The sequence below is a fragment of the Oryctolagus cuniculus genome, chromosome 2 (assembly GCF_051225735.1).
Source record: "Oryctolagus cuniculus isolate XC-2025 breed Fujian yellow rabbit chromosome 2, ASM5122573v1, whole genome shotgun sequence".
NCBI lineage: Eukaryota > Metazoa > Chordata > Mammalia > Lagomorpha > Leporidae > Oryctolagus > Oryctolagus cuniculus.
The window spans coordinates 88,754,459-88,772,198 of NC_142868.1; the positions used below are offsets into that span (position 1 = coordinate 88,754,459).

General features: G+C 42.9%; 1 long non-coding RNA gene across 3 annotated transcripts; it reads right to left on the reverse strand.

Annotated features, from left to right (window-relative positions):
- Positions 1-5,281: 5,281 nt before the first annotated feature.
- On the reverse strand, positions 5,282-11,233 carry LOC149127880 (uncharacterized). Of its 3 annotated transcripts, none has more exons than XR_016230051.1 (4): positions 10,239-11,233; positions 8,204-8,335; positions 6,637-6,951; positions 5,282-5,659 (listed from the first exon to the last, which is right to left on the reverse strand). It is a non-coding gene; the product is annotated as an uncharacterized LOC149127880 (long non-coding RNA). The 3 variants fall into 3 exon arrangements; XR_016230050.1 differs by having other exon boundaries at positions 5,282-5,739; XR_016230049.1 differs by having other exon boundaries at positions 5,282-6,951; positions 10,239-11,229.
- Positions 11,234-17,740: the final 6,507 nt, after the last annotated feature.

Here is a 17,740-nt window from a genome sequence, read left to right on the forward strand (position 1 = left end):
TTCAGAAGTGAAAACTTAGAATGGTCTCTGGCGCATTGTAAGAATCGGACGAGTGGTATATCTTACCATTATTATTCTGACTGTCATCCAAAGGGTTGTTGCAGAGTTGTTGCTGGCATTAAGTCTAATCTGTAAAGATCTACTTTCTCCTCTCTAAGGTAATTGCCTGCTTGTGTCACTGCTCAACCATGACAGAGTTAAAAAAAAAAAAATAGGGCAAAGCCTTAAGACTAAATTTGACCAAAGGACATTTTCCCATGTGTACGTATTATACTCTGAGACGTATATCAGGCAAACAGAATCTGCTCTGTGTGAAGTCAATTGTTCCTACTGAGGAAGGCTTTTGAAAATCCTTAATGAGACACAATAATTCAACATTACTAAGCTCCAGAGCTTTCAAAGTTATTCTCCAACCAAGTCTCCCCTTTCACTCACCCTGCATGAATTAGCCTCAGAAGTTTCTGAATATTTTGGTGTTTCTTGGGAAACCGGAAATGAAGCTAGCCAGCATCAAAGATTTGTAGGGCTCTAGGTGCTTTGGAAGTATGTTAATTTCATAAGTATATATATAAAAAAGTGGGGCCAGCACTGTGGCGCAGGCATCCCATATGGGTACGGGTTCATGTCCCAGCTGCACCTCTTCTGATCCAGCTCCCTGCTAATGGCCTGGGAAAAAACTGGAAGATGGCCCAAGTGCCAGGGCCCCTGCACTCATGTGGGAGACCTGGAAGACACTCCTGGTTCCTGGCTTCGGATCAGCTCAGTTCCGGCCGTTATAGTCATCTAGGGAGTGAACTAGCAGATGAAAGACTTTTCTCTGTCTCTCCCTCTGTCTGTCTGCCTCTCAAATAAATAAATTTTTAAAAATTTATGTTCTCTTTGCTCCTTCCTTCATTGTTTTAGTTCATGTTCTATTGCTATAACCAAATTCCTGAGACTGAATAAGTTGTCAAGGAAACAGTTTTGGGACTGGCAAAGCTGCTGTCTGCACCGCTGGGATCACTTTGGCAACTGGTTCATGTGCCAGCTGCTCCACTTCTGATCCGGCTCCCTGCAACAGCACCTGGGGAAAGCAGCAGAAGATGGCCCAAGTGTTTGAGCTCCAGGCACCAACAGGGGAGACCCAGAAGAAGCTCCTGGCTCTTGCTCTGGCCTGGCTCAGCACTGACCATTGTGGCCATCTGAGGGTGAACCTGTGGATGGAAAATCTCTGTGTGTGTGTGTGTGTGTGTGTGTATAACTTTGACTTTAAAAATAAATGTCTTTAAAAAAATAAGAGAATAGATTCACTTAGCTCACAGATTTGGAGGCTAAAATTACGACAGTACTTCAAAATGTTCAAGGAAGATGAAATTAATTAATTTTGATACAAAGTAGTTATGAAATCTATGCATATGAGGGTTTTTAAAGACTTCATAGCAAACACATATAATGAAAAATTATGTATGGATTTCAGACATTTTTGCACCAAAATATACTTACCTTCTAAGTTAATTTCCATAACCTTTTAATTTATTTGAGAGGCAGCTAGTAGAGAGCTCCCAGGTGCTGGTTCATTCCCCAAATATCTGTTTCTGTGTAACTCTTTCAAATAAATAAATGAATCTTAAAAAAAAAACTCTCTGAAGACCCCTGGTACTATCCACATTTTTTAAAAGATTTATTTATTTGAAATTCAGAGTTACATAGAGAAAGAAGGAAAGGCAGAGAGAGAGAGAGAGAGAGAGAGAGAGAGGTCTTCCATCCACTGGTTCACTCCCCAATTGGCTGCAACTGCCAGAGCTGCACCGATCCGAAGCCAGGAGCCAGGAGCTTCTTCTGGGTCTCCCATGTGGGTGCAGGGGCCCAAGGACTTGGACCATCTTCCATTGCTTTCCCAGGGCACAGCAGAGAGCTGGATCGGAAGTGGAGTAGCCGGGTCTTGAACCGGTGCCCATATGGGATGATGGCGCTTCAGGCCAGGGCATTAACCTGCTGTGCCACAGTGCCAGCTCCATCTTTATTTAGATTTTTATATAAAATATAACATTCTTGTGGTATGTGGTTATTACCTCCCCACCAATGGAGAAACCTACACATAAAGAGATGAAGTGATTGTGTCTCTGAAATCATGTACAATGAAGACAGGATCTGGAGATAATCTTCTCTAGCTCTAATACGTGTGCATTTTTTTCATGCTCTCCCAAAGCACCCTACTTTTATACTTGCCTGATGCATTCTAATCACAACATCTAAGAGTTACAAGGTATCTCAGTCCTTATGTTTTTCAGGTAAGGAAACTGGAATCCGAAAACACTGCAAGGCTGATCAGAAACCAATTTGCTAGTGAATAGTTAAACCAAAGCCAAAACTAACATATCCCAGTTTCTAAATTAGGTACCCTAATTTCTAAATTGCTTCACAATTCACCTATCAGAAACAGGTAATAATAATGCCACCCTGCTAACAATGCTGGCCGAAGCACTCTGTCACATGGTTAAAAACCTTAAGAGGAGGTTGAAGCAGTTTGTTGCTATTATTGATAAGCATGCAGAATGCTGACATGGGTCTCAACATATTCCTTAACACTTTTCTCATTTTCCACTGGGAACCACTGAGGGTAATTAATACAGAGAGGACGCGCTGAGAGTTCCCACGTTGACAACAAGAGCGTTTCCTGGGAATGCCAAAGCCTGTTATTGAGGTTTGCACTTGACTTCAGGGAACAGAATTCAGGTGTGTGAGTCCTATTAGGGTTGACAGGTGAAGCTCCATCTGCCACATTTTCGCATTGCTTGGCCCCTGGCACTTTCAGCAGCTTACTTTCTATTCCCCAGGGGTTTCTTTAAAGGGTGCCCAAAGTTTTGGTATAGGGTCCTTGTGACAGTAGGAGAAGATTCTGGCTACACAATTCAACCTTTCCCCACTATCTGCATCCCTTGTCAAGACAATCTCCATCACACAGGCAAAAGGCAGAGATGGAGCCAGGAGAGAAACTACAAGCTGTAAACCTCTATTCTGAGAAAACACATCATCCCATGAATGTAGCTTGTAGCTTTTGCTGAGAGACAATAAATGTTAGCTCTATGGTAGGGAGAAATGAGCAATCCTATTCCCAAGGGAGAGAAAATGCATCTCCACATATGACAAGTAGTTAACATTATGGATAGCATCAGGCTGGGTTCTTATCATGATGTAAATTTGCTTTCTATTCACTGACTTGAATAGTAACAAAAAATATTGAAATGTGAATGAAACACCAGACACAAATTTTATTACAGCTTCCAGGGAAATCTGACTGTAGGAGGGAAATGTTAGAAATGAACAAAAGCAGAGAGAAGTTAGTCAACTGTAATATTTATAATCCATATTGGAAATCCAATCTGGTTATTAATAATAAGCCAAATGCTTCTTGGAATGGAGAATTGTTGTAAGCTTTGCTGCCCTAATATAATCGAAGTCCCCATAAAGTTCCTGAGCTGGTTTGTACTAACTTGTCGACAAGCTTGTTTATCATCCCTTTTGGATGAAGCATAAAATGAAATTTTGACCACAGAGCTCATAAAATCTATCTCTTGCCTTTATTTTATCTAGGAGTCGACATACTAGCCATGAGGTTCTGGAGGAAATCTACATCAGATTTATCCTTTAGATGAAGCTGCTCAGAGACAGGACTCATATTTCTTGCAAACTCGGTGGAACACACAGGTTTAGGTGAGTTTGAAGGTATTCAGTGACAACAATAAACTGAGCATTTTTAAGACTTATAGGGAGTCAACAGAAGTCCTACATGTGAACTCCTACAAGTGGACACAGAATTAATTCATTCACTTATCTTTTTATTCTATGCACAGAGATTCCTCGGGCACAAGGCTTGGCTTTCAGAGGGCTGCTAATTTTTACAACAGGGCTAACTAGTTTTAAGCTATGGAGATAGGCATTTACACGCTGCTGAACTGGGTGCTCAGGAGTCCTTATTTGAAGAAGGGAGGCACACAACGTGTGACAACAGCCTTAGCAGTGAGGTTACTGGACAGAGCGATGTCTACTATCTCAATAGTCAGAGTCTTGCTTGGGAGGTAGCACACATAACGTGTCCTGAGGAACTGGTGAGCAATCAGATCAAATGTGGCCCATTCATTTACTACCATGTGGTCAAAAGCAGAAATCATATCTGTACATGATATTCTCCTTAACATAATACATTTTAATATTGTATTTTGGGGCCAGTGCTGTGGCATAGCAGGTTGGGCCACCATCTGCAGGGTCAGCATCCCATATGGGAGCTGATTCGAGTGCCAGCTGCTCCACTTCCAATCCAGCTCCTTGCTAATGCACCTGGGAAAGCAGGGAAGAATAGTCCAAGTGCTTGGGCCCTTGCACCCACATGGAAGACCAGGAAGAATCTCTTGGATCCTGGCTTTGGATGGGCCCAGCTCTGATCATTGTGACCATTTGGGGAGGGAACCAACAAAAGGAAGATATCACTCTCTCTGTCTCTCTTCCTCTCTCTCCCTCTCTATATCTCTTCTTTTCAAATAAATAAATATTTTTTAAAATTTAACAAGAGTATCTTTTAATTATTTATTTGAAAAGCACAGAGAAAAAATTTCCATCTGGTGGTTCCCTCCTCAAGTCCCCACAACAGACAGGACTGGTCCAGGCCAAACCAGGAGCACAGAACTCAACCTGGGTCTCCCCGTGGGTGCCAGGGACCCAGCTGCTTGAGGCATCAGTGCTGCCTCCCAGGGTGCACAATAGGAAACTGAAATCACAAGTGGAGCGGGACCCAAACCCAGGCACTCAGATATGGGATACAGACATTCCAAGGAGCATCTTAAGAGCTCTGCTGGCCGGTGCTGCGGCTCACTAGGGTAATCCTCAGCCTTGCGGCGCCAGCACACCGGGTTCTAGTCCCGGTCGGGGCGCCGGATTCTCCCGGTTGCCCCTCTTCCAGGCCAGCTCTCTGCTGTGGCCCGGGAGTGCAGTGGAGGATGGCCCAAGTGCTTGGGCCCTGCACCCCATGGGAGACCAGGATAAGTACCTGGCTCCTGCCATTGGATCAGCGCGGTGCGCTGGCCGCAGCGCACCCACCGCAGCGGCCATTGGAGGGTGAACCAACGGCAAAAGGAAGACCTTTCTCTCTGTCTCTCTCTCTCACTGTCCACTCTGCCTGTTAAAGAAAAAAAGAGCCCTGCTAAATGCTGGCCCCCTAAATGTTTAAGAACTAGCACCTGCAAGCGGTGCCCGTGTAAAATGTGCTTGCTTCTTGATGAATGGAAATCAAAATCTTCCCCAGGAGTAATTGTCACACAAAGCAATTTTTATTTACAGCAAAAGAGGACACCACAGGAAATCATTTGTAAAACCGCAGCTCCGTGAGCAGTTTTCTCTTATTTGGGGAAGAGCATGAACACTCTGAAGGGGAATTTTGTCATTCATGTAGAGACAGGTACAAGCCTACGCAGACACAGTTTGGAGACATCTTTTCAGTTGCATCGCATGTAGGGTGTAAGCTCCTCGTGGGGCTGAGCTCTTACTGTTAGCACTAAAATAAACCAAAGGTGACTTTTGGACACTTGTTGGTCCCTCTGTGCCCAGCGTTGCTTCTGCAGTAAGCTTCAGATCAGTGCAGGTGCTGAGGAGAGCTTGTCTCCCTGTATCATAACTGAAAAGACAACTGGGGAAGACATCAGGTGCTGTGCGCCCTGGAAGCTGTGGGGCTTTCAAGCAGAAATGAGTCAAGAAGAGACCTGAGAGCTGTTTGAGGCATTAGACAAGAATACAAGGAATCCAAAAAAAACAGTAAAGAAATGAGAGAACATTAGATGTTAAGAAAGTCAACGCATTTGGTAGAAAATACATTTTTAAAATTTTTTCATTATTTGAGAGAGAGAGAGTGAGAAAGAAAAAGCATTTGAAAAACGCAGAATGTAAGAGGCTTCCTCATGAAGATCAGAGCTGTAATTGGAATTTGGGCCAGTTTCACAGATCAATGACGGAGCAAGCAGGCCCCAGCGGATATTTGGACCACATGTCTACAATATAACAATTTTGCATGTGTGACAATTTCAACATGTATGTGAAATACACTGATATGAGGGGATTATATAAAATATCAGAATTTCTTCTACTTCTGAGTGTTGTAGCTTTGAAATTTTTTTCCATTTCTATATCCATCTATTCTTTATTTTCCAATTTTTCCACAATGAGTGTTTTTTATTGTAATACATGTTATTAACTATAATTTTCTTAAAATCTCAAGTTACAACTCTATCACTCATTTATTTCTAATTCTTTAGAGATTTTCTTGTTAACTTTTGGTTAAAATAGTAACTTTTACCATTTAACTAAGCTTATGACCATGTTTTAATATCTTTGCTGGTGTTATTCCTTGAATCCTTCATTTTTACTGCAAAATTCACTTTTCTTCATGTTCAAATAGTTGTTAAATATATTTCAGTGAGATTTATGAATGGTTATGAATGCTTAACTTCTTTATTTTGTCAAAAAAAATCACTGTTTTGCCTCCTGTTTTCAAAATAATTATTTGGTTGGTACAGAATTCTAAGTTGTTAGATATAGTCCCTTCAATCTGTCTTCTGCCTTCTGTTACTTATTATTGCTGATAAGAAATCTACTATTGTTCCACTTTACCTTAGAAATCTGTTATTTCTGGGGCCGGTACTGTGGCTCACTTGGCTAATCCTCCGCCTGCGGCGCCAGCATCCCATATGGGCACCGGTTTTAGTCCCAGTTGCCCCTCTTCCAGGCCAGCTCTCTGCTGTGGCCCGGGAGGGCAGTGGAGGATGACCCAAGTGCTTGGGCCCTGCACCCCATGGGAGACCAGGAGAAGCACCTGGATCCTGGCTTCAGATTGGCGCAGTGTGCCAGCCGTAGCTCCCATTTTGGGGGGTGAATCAACGGAAGGAAGACCTTTCTCTCTCTCTCTTTCACTGTCTGTAACTCTACCTGTCAAATAAAAAAAAAAAGAAATCTGTTATTTCTAAGAGTATTTTTTATTTGCACATTTAAAAGTTCTCAGCTACCTTAAACATACAGAAAGGTGTATTAACAAAGATACCAATATAAGCTGTTAATGAAGGAAACTGGATGAGGGGATATGGGAACTCTGTCTCACTACTTTCTAATGTTGGCTTTGTAAGCTTAAAACTATTCTGAAATAAAATGGTAAAAGGAGAGAAAGGTGTATGATGCGCCTCCACACTGTTGAGGAGAAAGCCATCATGTAGCTAACTACTCTGTGTGCCCACACATAGAATATCAGCAGCTCAGCTTACCCTGCACCCACTGCCAATCACAGTCTCTTCCCATTCTCAAAAAATGATATATATTATGCTCCTTTCTGATTTCTTTTAATTAGATGTTTTACCTGCCCTCTTAAAAGTACCTCTAAATCGTATAGTGTAGCTTTACCAATTTATGAAAATTATGATTGAATGCCCTCAAATAAAAAAAAAAAAAACACTGGAAACCTTTATCATTTCCAGTAAGGTATTCTGGTAGCTTTCTAAGGTGCCCTCATACCTTGGTCTTTCATTTCACTGCAACGTGCCCACGGGTGGTGTCTATTTATCTCTCTCATTAAACAGGTGCAATTTTAATTTGAAATTCAAGCCATATTTTAATTTGTAAAATCCTTATCCATTATGTCTTCAAATGTGGTTTCTTGGAAAGCTCTGTTAAACTCCTTTTTTATGTACATTGGTGGCTCAAGTTCTATGCTCCTTGCCTCTGAATTACTTTATCCTATATTTTCAGCAATCTCTGTCTCTCTCTTTCTGTGCTAATCTATGTGATTTATTTAGAACAATCTTTCTGTTTACTGGTTTTATGCCTGTGGCAAGTCTAGAGTTTAAATATTTTAAATTATTTATTTCAATGGCTATATTTGTTTTCTTTCTGATTTCTAATTTTTTCTCATCTCTACCTTACTGATTTTTTCTCTGTATTTTTCATCTTTCCTAGTTGTAATACCTACACACTTATCACCCTTAATGATACAAATGTTTTATAAAATGTTGTCAGCATGTAATATTAATTAAATATCATCAAATGAAAACTCGTATTCTTATTGATATTTTTGCAATCTTTCTTAAGTTTTGTACTTGTATTTTGAATTTTTAGTTGGCAGCCATATCTGGAGGAACAGTTTCTCCTGTTTTCACTTACACTTACTCTTTAGTTGTAGTGTTGTCATTACCTGGTCTCCTAACAGGCTCCCAGCCCAGAGCACAACCTTGCACTGGGGATCTGAAGACAGCCTAGGTCTAGTGACTAAACTCTCTGTCTGCTCAGATCTGGTATCAGTGTCCTCATCTGTTTGTTTCCTGCCCTGGAGACAAATGAAAACAAAACAAAACAAAACATAACCATCGATTCTGGTAACCTCCAGCAGAAGCATTTTTCAGCCTTTTTTTTTTTTTTTTTTTTTGAGTCAGAGTCAGACAGTGAGAGAGAGAGAGAGAGAGAGAGAGAGAGAGAGAGAGAGAAAGGTCTTCCTTCTGTTGGTTCACCCCGCAAATGGCTGCTACTGCCAGCGCGCTGCACCAATCCGAAACCAGGAGCCAGGTGCTTCCTCCTGGTCTCCCATGGGGTGCAGGGCCCAAGCAATGGGGCCATCCTCCACTGAACTGCCAGGCCACAGCAGAGAGCTGGACTGGAAGAGGAGCAACCAGGACAGAATCCGGTGTCCCAAGCGGGACTAGAACCCAGGGTGCCAGCGCAGCAGGCGGAGGATTAGCCTATTGAGCTGTGGTGCCAGCCTTTTTTCAGCCTCTTTCACAAGTGAGTTGAGAAGAAAGATCCCCACCCATAGTTTGACCCATAATTTTGTCTTTACCTGCCATTCATTCCTCCTTATTTGAATCCACAGAGAAACTTGAAGAAACTCAAATAACAGTGAGAGCAATTACAGTTGCATGTAGAATACATGGATTAACGCACTGAAACTTGATTTTATGATAATCTAAGTAGAGAGGAGGCTGCATGATCTGAAGAAGAGTTTCAGAGCTGGGAGTGTCCAGTCTTCAGTGATCCCATCCTCTTCACTTCAGGACGGTGGAACTGAGATCCAGAGAGGCTGACATTGAGACCCCCAGCATCCGAGGAAGACCGGAAGAGTGGAACCCCACTGTCCCACCAAGGCCAAGCCTCTGATGAATCTTCTTTAAGAAAAGCTCACCCTTGGCCGGCGCCGTGGCTCAACAGGCTAATCCTCCGCCTTGAGGCGCTGGCACACCAGGTTCTAGTCCCGGTCGGGGCACCAGATTCTGTCCTGGTTGCCCCTCTTCTAGGCCAGCTCTCTGCTGTGGCCAGGGAGTGCAGTGGAGGATGGCCCAAGTGCTTGGGCCCTGCACCCCATGGGAGACCAGGAGAAGCACCTGGCTCCTGCCTTCGGATCAGCGCGGTGCACCAGCCACAGCGCGCCAGCCACGTTGGCCATTGGAAGGTGAACCAACGGCAAAAGGAAGACCTTTCTCTCTGTTTCTCTCTCTCACTGTCCACTCTGTCAAAAAAAAAAAAGAAAGAAAGAAAGAAAGAAAGAAAGAAAGAAAGAAAGAAAGAAAGAAAGAAAGAAAAGAAAATCTCGCCCTTAGTGTGTTGCTTAAGAGTCAAAGGATCTTACCTGCATGAGGAATTGGGAGTTAACCCTAACCCTAACCTAACCCTAAGGCTAGGACAATGAAACCAAACCATGTCTAGACTGCACCACACCAACCACAGGGCTAAAGGAGGGAGGAGAATCCACACAGCTGTTTTTGCATTCAGTCCTGGTAGTAACACTATCATAGACGAGACTCAATCCTGCTTTCTGCTGTTTTGGGATGCAAAAGTCTGCTAGGCCCCTTGTGTTGAATTCCCACTGGTGATCGTGGAAAGTACCAGCAGTGTGCATATGAACAAGGTCATTCACATTTACAAATTGAATTCAAGTCTCAAGTAAGAACCATCTTAAAGCAGCAAAGTCAAAATAACTTACTACACACACAATGAGAGTATCATAGCTGGAAAAAAATAGGAAGTTCTTATTGAAACTTCTTTTCATTAAGGAATATTACCGGAATGTTACAACTTTCAAAAATATGTATTCTGAGTAAATATAGATTCCCTTCCCCTTACGTCCCATTGACTAAAGGTAATAATACTAGAATCTTAATGATGCTTTATGTTTTTCACATATCTTACATGAACTAATTCTCCATAGGACTACGGGGATTAGTGTAATAGCCACTTGCCTCCACTCAGGTCTCCTTGCCAGGCTGTGACCCATCCAGCAGCTGCAGGAGAATCGTAGCTCTGACTGCTCTCAGCTGCCTTCCCCTTGGGACCTTGTCCTTGGCCTCAGAGAACAGTCATCCTCAAAGTTTTATCTCCTTCCAGTATGTGGCCTGGTGCTGCTCGTCACAGGGCAGCAGGTCCGATAGAGCTCCGCAGGGCCAGCCTGGTGAGCTCGGGGGCCGAGCGGGATGAGTGTGGGCGGCAAAGGAACCACACCAGAGCCGGGAGATCAGCCAACGCCCAGGGTGCAGCTGGGTTCTCGACTTTGTTGGGAGGAGGAAAGCTTTTATAGACACAGAAAGGGGGCTGTCCAGGGCACAGGGGAACTGAGCCAACCAGCTGAAAGGTAAGGCAGGACATGAGCCAGGCACACCCTCAAGGGCCTATTACAGCCGAGGACACATACTGTCCACGAATACGGAAGTCTCCTGTCAGGCTAGGTACCTCCCCCGGGGGGCCATCTTGGATTGTTGGAAACGCTGAGTCACTGGAATGCGGAAGTGAGGCAAACTCGAGCAAAGGCTTAGCGGCCTTGTCAAGAGAAGGCTTAGCAACTTTGTTTCCTTTTCGATTGGAGCCCCCCGCAGCCTGCGACCTGTGGCCACCTCCAAGGAGCATTTCAGCCAGGAAACTTTCTTTGTCAACATCACTCCTGCTATCCAAATGAGGTGTTGTCAAGGCAATTGCTGGTTGATAGGGAGCTGTAGAAACTCGGTCTTTTAGCTTGAGTTGCTACAATAGAGATCTCTTGCCCTGATTTGACGAGTGTTTGGGAGCCAGCCCTACCTCAGAGTTCTCTGCAGCAGCAGCTCAGCCCTTAGCTACAGCCACACCATAAACATCTCCTTTCTGCATACAAATGCCCTTTTCTCTGAAAGGCTTGTGGTTTCTGAGAGAGACTTTCCAATAAACCTTTAGCCTTCAACAGCCCCTCTCACAGATTATATCCAGGGAACCCAATCTAAAACTGGCCGGCGCCATGGCTCAACAGGCTAATCCTCCACCTGCAGCGCCAGCACACGGGGTTCTAGTCCTGGTCGGGGTGCCAGATTCTGTCCCGGTTGCTCCTCTTCCTGTCCTGCTCTCTGCTGTGGCCCGGGAGTGCAGTGGAGGATGGCCCCAGTGCTTGGGCCCAGCACCCGCATGGGAGACCAGGAGAAGCACCTGGATCAGCGCGGTGAACCAACGGAAAAGGAAGACCTTTCTCTGTCTCTCTCTCTCACTGTCCACTCTGCCTGTAAAAAAATAAAATAAAATAATAAAAAGAAGGAAAGCCTGCCAAAGTCCCAGGCAGCAGTTGGCTGAGCTAGGCCACTTTAACATCAGATCCATTCATAGTCTACTCTACCACAATTCTGCCCATTTGTTCTCTACTCTAGCATTATGACTGGGGAGAGGATTGAAATCTCCCATCCACTTTTCCTTGGGTTTTCACAGCACCTATAGAAGGCTAGTTCAGCAGATGGAGAAAAATGCCCTTCAGAGGGAAGTAACTAAGTGGTCAGCAGAACAAGAAACTTTTGTGCAGTGGCATTGTTAATTCTATGTGCATCATGAAGCCATCATCTTCCTTCTACCCACCGGGATGCCATAATTGTTTAATGTTTGGTCGGAACCCTCATAGAGACATTTCCCCATTGTTTCAGGTTGCATTGTTCTCTCTTTCTTAATGCAAATATCACTGGATTTATCATGGAGTCCTCAATAGCAAGACAGAAGAATTGGCAAATTTCAGTCTCCAATGGGTTCTGAGGTTAACCGTTGCTGCATGTACTATGCCAGAAAGAGTATGGTTCTGTCAGGAGGGAGAGTTTTGAGTCTGACTAACTCTGGTTCAAAGCTTAGTTATGGGCCCCAATAATTTGAGAATGACTATCTCAGTTATCTCTATCAAAGGAAGGTCATAACAGCCAACTCAGAAGCCAGTGATCAACCCCAGCCTCATGGATAGCAAGCCACTGACATGTCTCCTGATATAGGGAACTGTGTTGCAATATCCTTACCTATGAGTGATTTCTTGCCAAAAAAATTAAAGACTTTTTTACTTGAAAGGCAGAGTGCCATAAAGACACACACAGAGAGAATCTTCCATCCACTAATTCACTCCCCAAATGCCTGCAACAGGCTGGGCCAGGAAGAAGCTAAGAGCCAGGAACTCCATCTGGGTCTCCCACACGGGTGGCAGAAACTCAAGTACTCGGGTCATCATCTGCTACTTCCCAGGTGCATTAGCAAGGAGCTGGATCAGAAGCAAAGTAGCTGGGATACAAGCTAGTGTTCTAATATGGGATATGGACATCCCAACTAGCATGTTAACTCACTGCACCAGAATACCAACTTCTCAAGAATATTGAACCTGAATAAAATCAAGCTTTTAGAACTAAGCTCCACTGAAGAAAATAGGAAACAAAGGAGTATGTCAAACAACAAGACAAGGAAAGAATCATACAAATCCAGAAGGTACTACATTCTACAAAATAACTAACCTAATCTTTTTGTTTTGTTTTGTTTTGACAGGCAGAGTGGACAGTGAGAGAGCGAGACAGAGAGAAAGATCTTCCTTTGCCATTCATTCACCCTCCAATGGCTGCTGCGGCCGGCGTACCACGCTGATCCGAAGCTGGGAGCCAGGTGCCTCCTCCTGGTCTCCCATGTGGGTGCAGGGCCCAAGGACTTGGGCCATCCTCTGCTTCACTCCTGGGCCACAGCAGAGAGCTGGACTGGAACAGGAACAACCAGGAGAGAATCTGGTGCCCCAACCAGGACTAGAACCCGGGGTGCCGGCACCACAGGTGGAAGATTAGCCTATTGAGATTTATTTTAGGACAAATTTGTTTCAGACAAAAATAGCAAATTTATACATATAGCTCCCACATACCCCATATTCAGTTTCTTGTATTAACATCTTATGTTAGTATGGTACATTTGTTTTAACTAATGAGCCAGTATTAATACATTATTGTTCACTAAAATCTCTACTGTATTGTTTCCTTAGTGTCCTCTTACTGTTCCCAGATTCTGTCAGCACCCTACACTACATGGATCCACGATGTTTCTGCTGTGATGTCTTCCGAGATTTTCCTTGACCTGATAACCTTGACAGTTTTCAGGAGTTTTGGTCAGATATTTTGTAGAATGCCTCCCTATTAGAATTTATTTGAAAGTTATATTGATAATATACACTTGATAAAATGCCACTTGCATCACTTTTTATCAAGAGTGTATATTATCAATATAACTTACTATGGTGGCCTTGATGACCTGGATGAAGCAGTGTTTGTCAGATCTCTTCGCTGTAAAAGTAGCTTCTCATTTTTCTTTCCCAACTATACTGTATGGAAGGAAATCAATATATGCAGCTGACCTTGAAAGAGTGGGGACTTCTCCTCCTTGAAAGTAGAGTATCTACATTGATCATGCAGAAGTATTCTGCATGGAAGATTGGTTGCCTCTATACTAATTATTAATTCATTTTAAATCACTTACATTAGTATGGATTTGTAGAGGTTTTATATATATTTGGTATTGTATTGCAATATTGCTTTATCTTTTTGTTGTACAAATTGTTCCAGGTTTGGTCACTGGAAGCTCTTCCATTTGTTCCCTATATCCCTTTGTGTCCTCATCATTGTGGTAAACTTTTTAGCACTTGTTTTTATTTCTAGCATTTCAAAATGCCCCAGGCTGATTTTCTGCTCCATTCTTCAAACCATTAGAAACTAAGATCTGGGCAGTTGTTTTGCTTATTGCCACTGGGCATCATTGCTTCCAGGCCATTTCAGCTGACCAAGAAAATAAAAGCATATTTCCTAAACTACATACATAGGCCATGTATATAGATATATTTGTAGCCATAACCATTTGTGTCTCCATAAAACTAAACACGAGTTCAGACTGATGTCTCCAACTCTAACGCCTTATGACGTAGACCATTCTTGTTTTCTTCCCTTCTTATTTGCATACATCCACCCCAAAAGCAAGAAACCCAGCTATAACCATTCTCTACCCAGCTACTTAATTGTTGAATTCCAGGGTATGAATATAACCATATCATAACTGTTCGCCCATAACCCCATGGGAAACACTGCAGCCCTTGGATTACATTGGCTTTGGCAGTTTCTTTGGTCTGCAGTTTCACAGACCCCACTCTTCCAAAACTACCTAGGTCATTGCTGTTTTCCCCCGCCCCTATCAGTGAGAACCGGCTCATTCACTGTGAGTCAGGGGGATTTTCTTTCTGCCACAGTGCACAGTCTGTCCTGGGATTCTCCCAAACTCCTAAATGGTGTTTAAAATTTGCGTGCAGTAACTCTTTGTGTGTTCTATGGGTTTTGCCAAATGCATAGCATCATGAATCTGCATTATAGTATCACAGAGAATAGTTTCTAGGTGCTATACTTCCTCCTCTGATTCACCCTTTGAAACCTAAATCCTTCATCCTGTGCTTTGATAACTTGTTTCCCTTTATTACTGAATAATATTCTATTGTGTGTCTATGCCATAGTTTGTTTAGTGATTCACCTATTGAAGAACATCATTGTCATTTCCAGGTCTTGCTAATTACAAATAAAGTAGCTAAATTGGAGCCGCACCCTGGCCTGAAGCGCCAGAATCACATATGGGCGCCGGTTCAAGACCCGGCTGTTCCACTTCCCATCCAGCTCTCATTTATGGCCTGTGAAAGCAATAGAAGATGGTCCAAGTCCTTGGGCCCCTGCACCCACGTAGGAGACCCGAAAGAGGCTTCTGGCTCCTGGCTTCGGATTGGTGCAGCTCCGGCTGTTACAGGCAATTGGGGAATGAACCAGTGGATGGAAGACCTCTCTCCCTCTCTCTGCCTCTCCTCTCTCTGTGTAACTCTGACTTTCAAAGTTAAATAAATCTTTAAAAAAAAAAAAAAAGTAAAGTAGCTAAAATATCCACCGGTGGGCTGGCATTGTGGCTTAATGGACTGAGCCACCAGTCGTGATGCCAGCATCCCATACAGGTGCAGATTCGGGTTCTGGCTGCTCCACTTCTAATACAGCTCCCTGCTAATGTGCCTGGGAAAGCAGCAGAGGATGGCCCAAGTACATGGGCCCCTATGTGGGAGACCCGGGAGGAGCACCTGGCTTTTGGCTTCAGACCAACCCAGACCTGGCCATTGCTGTCATTTGGAGAATGAACCAGTGAATGGAAGATTCTCTCTCTCTCTCTCTCTCTCTCTCTCTCTCTCTCTCTGTCTCTCCTTTCTCTCTCTGTAACTCTGCCTTTCAGATAAGTAAATAAATTTTTTAAAAATCTATCTTCAAATTTTGGGTTAATAAATGCATAAATACCTAGGAATATAAATATTCAATCAAATGGTAAGATTATGTCCAACTATAAAAAACTCTCAAAGTGACTGTACCATTTTGCATTCTCACCATCAATGAATAAATATCCTATTGCTCTGCACCCCTGCCACATTTAATGCTCTCAATGTTTGGGTTTTAGCCATTCTGAAGAGTATATAGTAAGCCGGCGCCGCGGCTCACTAGGCTAATCCTCCGCCTAGCGGCGCCGGCACACCGGGTTCTAGTCCCGGTCGGGGCGCCGGATTCTGTCCCAGTTGCCCCTCTTCCAGGCCAGCTCTCTGCTGTGGCCCAGGAGTGCAGTGGAGGATGGCCCAGGTGCTTGGGCCCTGCACCCTATGGGAGACCAGGAAAAGCACCTGGCTCCTGGCTCCTGCCATCGGATCAGCGCGGTGCGCCGGCCGCAGCGCGCCGGCCGCGGTGGCCATTGGAGGGTGAACCAACGGCAAAAAGGAAGACCTTTCTCTCTGTCTCTCTCTCTCTCACTGTCCACTCTGCCTGTCAAAAAATAAAAAAAAATAAAAATAAAAAAAAAAGAGTATATAGTAGTCACCTCATTGTTGTTTTACTTTGCAACTCTCCAATGCAAATAATGCCATTGAGCACCCTGCTGCTTTCTTTCCTATCTTTGTGAAATGTCTAGATTTTGTCCGTTTTAATTGGATCTTTTGTTCTATTGTTGAGTTTTATGGGCTGTTTGTATATCTTGAGTTCAAGTACTTTATATTACAAATATTGTCTTCCAGTTTTTGATTTGTGTTTTTATTCTTAAAACAATGTATTTTATAGTACAGGGTTTTAATTTGAATAAAATCCAACTTAATTTTACAAATTGTTTGTATACACGGATTTTGCCTTGGTTGTTTTATCTAACAACTCATCACCAAACCCAAGGTCAACTAAACCTTCTGTATTTTCCTTAAGAAGGTCTATACCTTTCTATTATTTTAAATTTAGGCCATATTGAGCTAATTTTGTGAAAGTTATACTGAATTAGGTTCTTTGCTTTCATTTGATTCTTTATTTTGTTTGTGCCACCACTTTTTGAAGAGATTTTTCTCCATTGCCTTTTCCTTTTTGCACACTTCAGTTAACTGTTCATTTGTGGAGTTCTGTTTCTGAGATCTTTATTTTATCCCATTGATCAATGGATCTATTATTTTGCTAGCATCACGGTGTCTTGACTATTGTAGCTGGATACTAAGTCTTGAAGTTGGGGAGTGTTTGTCTTCTAACTTTGTTCTTCTTCAGTATCATATTTCCTAGTTTACTAATTTTGCCTTTCCATATAAACTTTAGAATCATGCTGTCCACATTTACCAAATGGTTTCCTGAGATTTTGACTGGAATTGTGTAAACAAATACATCAAATTTTGAACTGTGTTGAATCTATAAATCAAAACACAGTGTTCTAACTCATAATTTGGAATATCTTTGCATTTATATATATTTTGCTTGATTTCTTTTACCAGAGTTTTATAGTTTTTTACAAATAAATTCTGTACATTTTAGAAAAATATTTATTTATTCATTCCAAAGGCTGAGCTAGAGAGAGAGGAGTGAGAGGGAGAGACAGAGAGGGAGGTCTTCTATCTGCTGGTTCACTCCCTAAGTGGCTACAGTGACCGGAGCTGAGCCAATCTGAAGCCAAAAGCCATTAGCATTATCCAGGTCTCCCACATGGGTGCATGGGGGCCCAAGGACTTGGGCCATCTTCTGCTGCTTTCCCGGGCACATTAACATGAATGGGAAGTGGAGCAGCTAGGACTCAAACTGGTGCCCATATGGGATGTTGGTGCTGCAGGCAGTATCTTTACCCACTATGACACAGTGCCAGCCCCTCTGTGCATATTCTATGAGGTTTAGGTTACTTCATTTTGGGGTGGTATTGTAAATGATATTATATTTTTAACTTTAAATCCACAGTGTTCATTGCTGTTATATGGAAAAGTAGTTGACTTTAGAATATTAACTTTCTACTCTGAGATCTTACTGTATTTGTTTATTAGTCACAGAAGTTCAGGGGATATTTTTTGTCGATTCTTTGGGATTGTCTGCAGACAATCATATCACTTATAAAGAAAAAAATTTGGTACTTCTTCCCTAATCTGTGTACTTTATATCTC